Source organism: Pelmatolapia mariae, linkage group LG3_W (assembly GCF_036321145.2).
Source record: "Pelmatolapia mariae isolate MD_Pm_ZW linkage group LG3_W, Pm_UMD_F_2, whole genome shotgun sequence".
Taxonomy (NCBI): domain Eukaryota; kingdom Metazoa; phylum Chordata; class Actinopteri; order Cichliformes; family Cichlidae; genus Pelmatolapia; species Pelmatolapia mariae.
The window spans coordinates 71,008,277-71,020,436 of NC_086229.1; the positions used below are offsets into that span (position 1 = coordinate 71,008,277).

The following is a 12,160-nucleotide window of genomic DNA, read 5'->3' on the forward strand; positions in this document are numbered from 1 at the left end:
ACATGAAAGTCACCAGGCGGAAATCAGCAAACTGCCGCATTTGATTCCCAAAGAGCTATAAGCTGAAAATGTGATATGTCTTAGCATGGTGTGCCGTGTATCCTTTAAAAAAAAAAAAAAAGAAAACATGGGGTCCTCGGGCTGTACAAAGTGTACAACCCGAGGACAAAACAAGCCGAAGACCAAAGACTCCATCTCCAGATTAACCGGACATGAAAGTCTTGTTATTAAGAAAGACAAAGTAATATAGCAAAAAACAGACATAGGAAATGTGAAATGCACCCAGCACATCAATTGATCCCTTTATTGTTCACTTTAGGCTCATAAAACTACAATAAATGTTAAAACTTACCAAATATGCATCTGCACAGCGCTGTCTCTTTAAATGCCCTTTTTTGCTTTGTCTGGTCCTTGTTTTTTTTTCCCTGCCCAGTTGAGTACAGACGCCAGCTCCTTTGTAATGGCATAAACCATTACACGGTGGACTCGCACCTCCAGTGTGGTCCAGCAGCACCAATCAACGCAAAGCGTCTCACCTATAGACACATTTTAAGAGATGGAATTAGCGTGTCTCATGTCTTAAATGTGTATGCAAGTGCCTGTGTGTTTACTTCATGTAATTGATGATAGAAACATGTCATTTGGTTTTCCCTAAAGCCTGATTTTCAAGTCATACAAAGAATAAACCAAAGTATTGGCAGTACAATGTATTTCTATTCCCTTTTGTTGGATATTCATTTGTTAGTTCTTGTAACTGCTAAAAGTGTTTACTAGTTTTTGCCTGTCACATATATTTGTTATACCATGTAAACTGTGAAATTCCAAGATGTTCGAACTTGCCTTGTAATAGTGGCCTCACAGAGTCTCTGGAATCTACAGAAAAAAAAATCACAACAAGATGACATTCAGGAGTATAAATTAGGTTTTTTTTTTAGATAAGAGTACAATGACATTGTGATGCAGCTTTAAAGCTTTTTTAAAAGCATACCATCTATAGGGAAGACATCAGACTCTGCATGCTGGGGAGATCGCAAAGCTGTGTCGGTTTGTGCCGGAGTGGCGAAAGGTGCCGGAAGCTGGGTGGGGCATTATGATGGTTGCTATCAGTGGGCTGGGGGGCAGACTGCGGAGTGATGAGGGCTGTTTAGAAAAAGATCATTTTTTAAGTATTTAAGAATACAGACAACTTGTCAAAAAAGTTTCCTTGTGTCAGACACAGATGTGTACACAGACACTAGACAGTATTTTATTACCTGGTATTTTCACTCGAGGGGCCCGGGGAAACCGTTTTTTTGTAGGCTGCTCATCCTCTGAGTCCGTATATGTGTACAGGGGATTTGGTCTAAAGAAAAGAAATTAAAAACGGTCTTAAGTAATTGTAAATATGCTTTTGGCATATTGTTTCCTAAAGTTAGTTTGATTTCTAACAACACACACAGGAAACAGAGACGTGCAAGAAGGTACAGTATACAATGAATTTTTGAAGTGCACAAGTGTACACGGCTTTGCATTTTTAAAAAGTTTACAAACTTCCACTTTTTGGACTATATTATGTGATGATATTGCAGTATGCAAGCACCACAGATATGTATAAAAGACAAGATCATAAATTCTTAACAATCAAAGATATGTTTGTGAATAAAAAGGTTTTACTTGTGCTTTCTTTTAAGACTGGTCTGGGTTTCTTCTTCGGACTGAAGGTCAGACGTATCACAGCGTTCACGTGGATATCTCTGAAGACTGCGTTCTGCTTCGTGAAATGTGCCTGGAAATACAAACACAATGTACGGCCAGACATACATTACATGTGGACAAAAGGTGCAAACGCATAGAAAAATCAGCGGTTTCAAAAATACGCTGGTACGTGTGGACGTAGCCTTATTCATTATTCAAGGCACAAACGGAAAGTCGTACGCGTGCAACTTAAAGTTAGGTGAGCGTGCAACGTACAGTCACGTGGGCATGCTGCGTGAGCTTTCAAACTGAGTCTAAAGTTTTCGTGTGCGAATTGAAGCGAGTGCTCTCCAATCATCAAAAGTAACAAAGTCATTGAACACGTTTATACAGTTAACTTTACGTTTATCAATCATATATCACAGATTTAGAATTTTTTGTAGTACTAAGCAACTACAGAGCGAAAGTCTGGGTCAAGCGCCGAGGCGACGGCAAGAACAAAGGAAACCTCGAAGCGTTAAAGCTAGCTTTGTAAGGGAATATAACGAAGAAATTATGAAACGAAAATGTTTTCTTTGTTGATATACTTTGTTCGCAGTGCAATTTATTTGTTGCCGGATTGTAAGAAGTATAGACACAATTTCGGGCTCCCACATTTTGTGGGAGCAACGTAAATAACTGTAAAAAACTTGTTAATGTACAACATTAACGAGTTTTTTACTGTTATTCAAATGCAAACATGGAAATAACGAGTAGGAAAAAAAATCATTCATTCTTACCTTATACTAATCGTGGTGCAGGCCAGTGCAGTGCATGAACTGATGCCTTCTCCGGTCAATTCCGCTGAGAGTAAATCAAATGTCCCGCTCTACTGTACAAGACAATACCTGGGGGGATGTACCAATGTGAGAGGGGTGCTGTGGAATAGTCCAAGTGATCGCTGCTTTAATTTCCCGGTCAACTATACATAAATTGCACATAGATACGATTTTTTAAAGCTGGTGAACTAGACCAAGTCATTGATAACAAATGAACAATAAATCTACTTTCTCTGGTACTTTATACCCGATCAGTTGCAATGCAATTTAATGCTCAACTACAAATCGATGGTTTTTGATGGTGACCAGAGCCAAATGATCGTCAACTATAAATAGACGTTTTCTCGACGTTGTTGTTGTCACCTGGTCGACTATAAATAGATCAAATATCAATGACAAAAAAACAACGGTGAATCAACATCGTTACAACGTCTCTATAGTAAGACCGTCGGTTTACCACAGTATTTCAATGTTGTTACAACATTGGCATTTCAACCCCGACCATATACGACGGTTCGGATGAAAAATCAACATAGATTCAATGTCGTCTTGCTATCTGGGTATTCATAACCATTATTGTTTCTGTTGCATCACTTATCATTCATCATTATCATTTCATCAGAGCATTTTTGAAGCTGTTGATGTTACATTAAAGTCTGTATTTCAAGTCTGTATTTCAGGTGGTAGCTTAATCACATAATGATCTGTCATTGCATGTTTAACTGTATTCATGTTATCCATATTGCTTATTAGAGAGTTGTTAATTGAGGGTCTGAAGTTGCGGGGAAGTGAGAAAGTTAAGGTAAAGTTAAGATGATTCCATATCTGCTTACAATACAACACATCACATATAATAAAATCACAGCATGGAGGCCTGTGGGCCCAGCACAACTTGCTGTAGGGGAATCTGCCCGACAACAGATGACTCGGAAGAGGTTCACTGAGGACAAGACACATGGTTGGGCCTGTACATACACACACCGTATCTTAACTTGTTTTGCTCAAAACTGCTACGTGACTTGTCCGGTGTACGTGACCATTTAGCAATAACAGGGAACATCTGGAGTAGGGAGTGAAGGGTCTCCAAGGTCCGATGTACTGGAATGTTCTTGGATTACGGGAATTGATACTTAGATTTACAGTAAATCCAACTGCTTTGACGCATAATGTTCTTCATCAACTGATATATATATGACTGTTCATCTGTTATTGTGGGGAGGGAGATTGGCTTTGGAAGTGTGATGATGCTCATCTTCCCCACATATATATGTGTTTAATAAAATCACTATTTTGACATCTACTGGGACTTTGCAGTCGTTTGTCCCCCACCTCAAATCCGAACCATGACAAGAGGAAATGGATTCTATTCTGTTAGTTACTCATCATTTACCTCCATCCACAGATGACACTTTGTTTCTCTCCTGCAGGTCTACCAGCAGGATTTGTCGGACTGATCGTTGTTGTTCTCCTTCTTCTTGTCGGTGTTGGTTTCTTGATCTACAGAAAACATAAAGTGTCCCGATATTCAAACAAGGTTCCTACTGAGAATATTGAGGCTCCTCAACCTGGGTTGGAAATGACATATAAGTAATAGACAACAGTAGTAATTGAACACAAGTGTCTTACAGTGCAACAGATCTCAAACTAAAGAGTGAATTCATGAGTTTAAAGGTTTGTAAAGATGATTCACCACCACGTGTAGCTAAAATGGCGGACTCATAGTCCGGTGTGTTCATGGTAATGAATCTGAGAACTGTTTCATGTCTTTGTGAGTTTAAAGGATGTAAGCTAACTACTGAGAGATGCACATAACGTCAGTAAAATCATGAGCTTATGGACAAGCCTTTGTTAAACAGAATAAATGTGTCATGTCATGAGGTGCTTGTGTAAATGGAAATGCTGACTAAATGTAGAACCAGGCTGAGCTACGGAGCACGTGCACAAACTCCATAAAGGGAACAAGCAGCCTTGAGAAGGACAGACTCTACTCAATGAAGGAAGCCACCTGACAAGATAACAACAACATCCTGGGAGGGCTGCACTCACATCGTATAACCACGCTTGCACAACACACTTTGTAACCATATATAGCAATTTGTTTTATCTAATGCAGCAACAAGCTTTATGAGTATTCATGTGTGTAAACAATAAAAACAACCTGCAGCGGGAAGCAAGTTGAAGTGGGTTGGAGACAACTGCTTCTGTCTCGGGAGTGAAAACTTGAGCTCTGTGTGACCTCGTTCCTGAGTGAGTTTCTGTTTATCCAGCAGTATCAGGGGTAAAACTCTGACAGGAACTGTTTCAGTACTACTGTGGTGCTGTTTTACAGTGCAGGTTTGTTGTGTTATTGTCACTGTAACACTGTGCAGAAGTGTAGTCAGTATGTTATGAGGCCGCGTTCAGACTGTTAACCTGCTGTTTCTGTTTTTGAAGTTTCTGCAAAAATAAATATGTTGCACAGGAGACGAGTTAGCCCATCATTTTCTACAGTGTAACATTAACAAACAGAGAAACCAGCTGAGTCCAGGCTCAGTGGAAAATATATTATTTCTTAATAAAAATGAATAGAGTGTTGACCATGCCTCCGCAATACTACTGCAAATCAAACACTCTTCCTCTTCACTTTTCTTCTCAGCACATCTGTTTACAGTTAGAGACAAACAGACAAAACAGTGCAGAAAACAACCATTTACAACTAAATGCTGCCTCCTCTTTAGTGCAGTATACAGAGAATTCATGTGTTTACAGCACACGGCAGTTAAGTTTTGTTTCATGTTCATTCGTGTCTGCATTTTGGGTCCACTCCTCACTCCATACAGTCTGCTTCAGCCAGACTGTGACACAAGTATGTGTCAGTATGACCTTGTGAAAACTGCTTAGCTTTGCTTAACAATGTTTCACTATGTAATCTGCTAACTGTTGGGGAGTAGAAGGACGAAACTCCCGAGATGACCGGTGCCAGGAGATTCCTGGGAAAAGATAGTGGCAGTTGCTCTCTGCCATTAATTAATTCTTCGATCCTAAATATGATCAACCTATCTCTAATAATCGGCTATGTACCACAGGCCTTCAAGGTGGCTGTAGTTAAACCTTTACTCAAAAAGCCATCAATAGACCCAGCTGTCTTAGCTAATTACAGGCCAATCTCCAACCTTCCTTTCACATCAAAAATCCTTGAAAGAGTAGTTGTCAAACAGCTAACAGATCATCTGCAGAGGAATGGCTTATTTGAAGAGTTTCAGTCAGGTTTCAGAGCTCATCACAGCACAGAAACAGCTTTAGTGAAGGTTACAAATGATCTTCTTATGGCCTCTGACAGTGGACTCATCTCTGTGCTTGTCCTGCTACACCTTAGTGCTGCGTTCGATACTGTTGACCATAATATCCTATTACAGCGATTAGAACATGCTGTAGGTATTACAGGTACTGCGCTGCAGTGGTTTAAATCATATCTATCTAATAGACTCTGTTTTGTACATGTAAATGGAGAGTCCTCTTCACACACTGAGGTTAATTATGGAGTTCCACAGGGTTCAGTGCTAGGACCAATTCTATTTACATTATACATGCTTCCCCTAGGCAGTATCATTAGAAGACATAGAATAAATTTTCACTGCTATGCAGATGATACGCAGCTCTATCTATCCATGAAGCCAGGTAACACACACCAATTAGTTAAACTGCGGGAATGTCTTAAAGACATAAAGACCTGGATGGCTGCTTTCTGCTTCTTAATTCAGATAAGATAAGATAAGATAAGATAACCTTTATTAGTCCCACACGTGGGAAATTTGTTTTGTCACAGCAGGAAGTGGACAGTGCAAAAGTTATGAAGCAAAAATTAGAATAAAATAAAATAAGAATAAATACAGTATACAACTGTACAAAATAGAATAAAATAAAATACTATATACAGTAGAATAAAATAGAATAAAATATGCAATAAGATAAAAATAGAATACAAGTGCTATATACAACTCAGTAAAAATACAACGATGCCAGATCAGATCAAACTGAGGTTATTGTACTCGGCCCTGAAAATCTTAGAAATATGGTATCTAACCAGATTCTTACTCTGGATGGCATTATCTTGGCCTCCAGTAATGCTGTGAGGAACCTTGGAGTCATTTTTGACCAGGACATGTCATTCAACGCACATATTAAACAAATATGTAAGACTGCTTTCTTCCATTTGCGCAACATCTCTAAAGTTAGAAATATCCTGTCTCAGAGTGATGCTGAAAAACTAGTTCATGCATTTATTACTTCCAGGCTGGACTACTGTAATTCTTTATTATCAGGATGTCCTAAAAACTCACTGAAAAGTCTTCAGTTAATCCAAAATGCTGCAGCAAGAGTCCTGACAGGGACTAGAAAGAGAGAGCATATTTCTCCTGTTTTGGCTTCCCTTCATTGGCTTCCTGTTAAATCCAGAATTGAATTCAAAATCCTGCTCCTCACATACAAGGTCTTAAATAATCAGGCCCCATCTTATCTTAATGACCTTGTAGTACCATATCACCCTATTAGAGCACTTCGCTCTCGCTCTGCAGGCCTACTTGTTGTTCCTGAGTATTTAAAAGTAGAATGGGAGGGAGAGCCTTCAGTTTTCAGGCCCCTCTTCTGTGGAACCAGCTTCCAGTTTGGATTCGGGAGACAGACACTATCTCTACTTTTAAGATTAGGCTTAAAAATCTCCTAACTGAATATATCAGGCACTGATTCTACAAGGACAGCACTCCCTTCTACTCTTTACTTGCAGCAGCTAAAGATGAGTTATTTTTTTATGATTTAGTCCAAAGTTCAATAAGGCAGATCTGTAGTCAGTCATCTGCCTCTTTTCACAGGTGTTTAGTTTCTTTCTGCTCTTTACATCATGACCACTTTCCCATGCTGTCACTCTCAAACTTTTGTAGTTACTCTAGTTCAGTCATCTTCTTGCCTGCCTGCCTTCAAACTTCATGTAACCCACATCCTCCCCATCTAACACGGTTTATTTTGAAGAGATGAGCAGTACATGTGTGGCTCTCCTGTTGTTTAGTTTGTCTAACAGTAAAAACAGAAACACTGTAGAATCACTTGTGGCTGGTCTTACAGTCACACAGAAATGAAAATGAAACATGTTGTTTCTTTTATTTTTGAGATCTGACACACACACAGATTTACCCACATATGAGACAAACAAAGACCAACAACAAGGAAAAAGGAAAAATGAGCCCTTAATACAGAACGTGAGCAGGGACCAGGACAAACCACAAACCAATCACTGCTTTAAGACTGAGCCAGTTGCTCCTGGATCAGTCTTTTTAGGGCAGTTTTAGGCCGGTTCCCCTCACAAACTTTATAGTGTAAGACATCACTATGTTCACTTTGGCTATTAACCAGTTTGTGGCCTAAAATTTATTTAAACATCATTCCACTTTCTTTTATTTCAATTGGCAAATACATTTGTAGAATGCATGCTAATGTTCAAAATAAAAATAAAAACTAAAGATTAGAAGAAAACATTATAATTACAGAGCTTCTGTTTAAAGATGGTCCGCACTGAGATTTCTCAGTCCATTCGACTTTGACTCAACTGAACTCACTGCTCTCAACTATTATTTTAAATTTGTAATCAAACGAGACAGTCTGTGAACATGGATTCAAAAACTCATGTTAAACTATATTTTGTCAGGGTTTAGAATTTTAAAGTTATTTCATATTCAAATACATCATCTCCAACAAAATGTCGACTGTGACAGACAAACAGAAAAATCAGAATATCAGACAGCTACACCCTCAGCATCCACACAGTCAGACCATGAAACCTATAAATCGTGTCTTTAGCTCATAAATCCACTATGTCCAGTGACTGCCATCTTAGTCCTTTTCCCGACTGATTATCAATCATGGGACACATAAAAATGACTAATAGTATGTATTACACAAAAACAAGCTAACAGCTAACTGAATTCAGTTTTGGTACAGATGCATGTTTGGTATCTACTGTGATAATAAAAAAGTCAAATAGTGGCATTTAGCTGGTTCAGGTGTGAAGCCTGGAGTTTGTCTCATCCCCAAATCATTAAATATGGTAAATGGACCAGTTTCATAAAGTGCTTTTCAATTCGAGCATAAAGCGCTGATATTACATAGATATTTATTCAAGGCTGCATAGAAAGGCTTTTATTAACATCAGGTGTACCCTCTGCACTAGGTTGGAGCCTAATTACTGCCTTTAACTCTGATAAAACCAAATCTGATGTTCCAACATTTTTCAGGCTGAGAATTATTACCTGCAATGCTCCAGTTTGACCTCACGGTGGCAGTGCTCTCTCACTGTTATCATGGCTACACTCAGACTACAGGAGAGAAGGCTCTACTAAAACTGATGTTTTATGACGTCTTTATGACATCATGCTGATGTCAGCCTGATGACATCATCAGGTTTTATAGATCATGTGCTGATGTCAGCAGTGTTAATATGTAAATCTAGTGCAGTATATTAATCTTTGTGTCAGTGTGAAGTCACATAATGTTGCACTGAAAAAATACCATTTTAAAAAGCTCAAACACAGAAAGTGTTCATGTCCTCCAACGACTAATATATTACTTTAATGTTTGGCGATGGAAACTAAAGCTTTGTCCTCATTCACGTGAGCCTGACCTTTGACCTTTGTATTTATTATCTTTACAAACACTCAAAGAGCTGCATTACATTTAAATGTGTGACTGGTTGGCTGAGCTGTTTGATCCCAGATAGCAAGACGACATTGAATCTATGTTGATTTTTCATCCGAACCGTCGTATATGGTCGGGGTTGAAATGCCAATGTTGTAACAACATTGAAATACTGTGGTAAACCGACGGTCTTACTATAGGGACGTTGTAACGATGTTGATTCACCGTTGTTTTTTTGTCATTGATATTTGATCTATTTATAGTCGACCAGGTGACAACAACAACATCGAGAAAACGTCTATTTATAGTTGACGATCATTCGGCTCCGGTCACCATCAAAAACCATCGATTTGTAGTTGAGCATTAAATTGCATTGCAACTGATCGGGTATAAAGTACCAGAGAAAGTAGATTTATTGTTCATTTGTTATCAATGACTTGGTGTGGTTCACCAGCTTTAAAAAATCGTGTCTACATGCAATTTATGTATAGTTGACCGGGAAATTAAAGCAGCGATCACTTGGACTATTCCGCAGCACCCCTCTCACATTGGTACATCCCCCCCCCTCCCCCGGTATTCATTGTCTTCTACAGTAGAGCGGGACATTTAATTTACTCTCAGCGGAATTGACCGGAGAAGGCATCAGTTCATGCACTGCACTGGCCCGCACCACGATTAGTATAAGGTAAGAATGAATGATTTTTTTTTCCTACTCGGTATTTCCATGTTTGCATTTGAATAACATAAAAAAAAACTTGTTAATGTTGTACATTAACAAGTTTTTTAAATTGTGTCTACTTCTTACAATCTGGCAACAAATAAATTGCACTGCGAACAAAGTATATCAACAAAGAAAACATTTTCGTTTCATAATTTCTTCGTTATATTCCCTTACAAAGCTAGCTTTAACGCTTCGAGGTTTCCTTTGTTCTTGCCGTCGCCTCGGCGCTTGACCCAGACTTTCGCTCTGTAGTTGCTTAGTACTACAAAAAATTCTAAATCTGTGATATATGATTGATAAACGTAAAGTTAACTGTATAAACGTGTTCAATGACTTTGTTACTTTTGATGATTGGAGAGCACTCGCTTCAATGCGCACACGAAAACTTTAGACTCAGTTTGAATGCTCACGCAGCATGCGTGACTGTACGTTGCACGCTCACCTAACTTTAAGTTGCACGCGTACATGACTTTCCGTTTGTGCCTTGAATAATGAATAAGGCTACGTCCACACGTACCAGCGTATTTTTGAAACCGCTGATTTTTCTATGCGTTTGCACCTTTTGTCCACACGTAATGTATGTCTGGCCGTACATTGTGTTTGTATTTCCAGGCACATTTCACGAAGCAGAACGCAGTCTTCAGAGATATCCACGTGAACGCTGTGATACGTCTGACCTTCAGTCCGAAGAAGAAACCCAGACCAGTCTTAAAAGAAAGCACAAGTAAAACCTTTTTATTCACAAACATATCTTTGATTGTTAAGAATTTATGATCTTGTCTTTTATACATATCTGTGGTGCTTGCATACTGCAATATCGCCACATAATATAGTCCAAAAAGTGGAAGTTTGTAAACTTTTTAAAAATGCAAAGCCGTGTACACTTGTGCACTTCAAAAATTCATTGCATACTGTACCTTCTTGCACGTCTCTGTTTCCTGTGTGTGTTGTTAGAAATCAAACTAACTTTAGGAAACAATATGCCAAAAGCATATTTACAATTACTTAAGACCGTTTTTAATTTCTTTTCTTTAGACCAAATCCCCTGTACACATATACGGACTCAGAGGATGAGTTTTTTTGTGGGGAAAGCCTACAAAAATACGGTTTCCCCAGGCCCCTCGAGTGAAAATACCAGGTAATAAAATACTGTCTAGTGTCTTTGTACATATGTGTCTGACACGAGGAAACTTTTTTGACAAGTTGTCTGTATTCTTAAATACTTAAAAAATGATCTTTTTCTAAACAGCCCTCATCACTCCGCAGTCTGCCCCCCAGCCCACTGATAGCAACCATCATAATGCCCCACCCAGCTTCCGGCACCTTTCGCCACTCCGGCACAAACCGACACAGCTTTGCGATCTCCCCAGCATGCAGAGTCTGATGTCTTCCCTATAGATGGTATGCTTTTAAAAAAGCTTTAAAGCTGCATCACAATGTCATTGTACTCTTATCTAAAAAAAAAACCTAATTTATACTCCTGAATGTCATCTTGTTGTGATTTTTTTTTTCTGTAGATTCCAGAGACTCTGTGAAGCCACTATTACAAGGCAAGTTTGAAAATCTTGGAATTTCACAGTTTACATGGTATAACAAATATATGTGACAGGCAAAAACTAGTAAACACTTTTAGCAGTTACAAGAACTAACAAATGAATATCCAACAAAAGGGAATAGAAATACATTGCACTGCCAATACTTTGGTTTATTCTTTGTATGACTTGAAAATCAGGCTTTAGGGAAAACTAAATGACATGTTTCTATCATCAATTACATGAAGTAAACACACAAGCACTTGCATACACATTTAAGACATGAGACACGCTAATTCCATCTCATAAAATGTGTCTATAGGTGAGACGCTTTGCGTTGATTGGTGCTGCTGGACCACACTGGAGGTGCGAGTCCGCCGTGTAATGGTTTATGCCATTACAAAGGAGCTGGCGTCTGTACTCAACTGGGCAGGGAAAAAAAAACAAGGACCAGACAAAGCAAAAAAGGGCATTTAAAGAGACAGCGCTGTGCAGATGCATATTTGGTAAGTTTTAACATTTATTGTAGTTTTATGAGCCCAAAGTGAACAATAAAGGGATCAATTGATGTGCTGGGTGCATTTCACATTTCCTATGTCTGTTTTTTGCTATATTACTTTGTCTTTCTTAATAACAAGACTTTCATGTCCGGTTAATCTGGAGATGGAGTCTTTGGTCTTCGGCTTGTTTTGTCCTCGGGTTGTACACTTTGCACAGCCCGAGGACCCATGTTTTCTTTTTTTTTTTTAAAG

The 12,160-nt window shown here is 38.8% G+C and overlaps 2 long non-coding RNA genes across 2 annotated transcripts; one reads left to right on the top strand and one right to left on the bottom strand.

The window, feature by feature from the left end:
• Positions 1-478: 478 nt before the first annotated feature.
• On the bottom strand, positions 479-2,494 carry LOC134618274 (uncharacterized). The gene is made up of 6 exons (XR_010091891.2): positions 2,454-2,494; positions 1,654-1,765; positions 1,254-1,342; positions 989-1,140; positions 841-873; positions 479-536 (listed from the first exon to the last, which is right to left on the bottom strand). It is a non-coding gene; the product is annotated as an uncharacterized LOC134618274 (long non-coding RNA).
• Positions 2,495-9,704: 7,210 nt separating this feature from the next.
• Positions 9,705-11,857, top strand: LOC134618281 (uncharacterized). The gene is made up of 6 exons (XR_010091892.2): positions 9,705-9,840; positions 10,489-10,600; positions 10,912-11,014; positions 11,126-11,277; positions 11,394-11,426; positions 11,731-11,857. It is a non-coding gene; the product is annotated as an uncharacterized LOC134618281 (long non-coding RNA).
• The last annotated feature ends 303 nt before the right edge of the window (positions 11,858-12,160 follow it).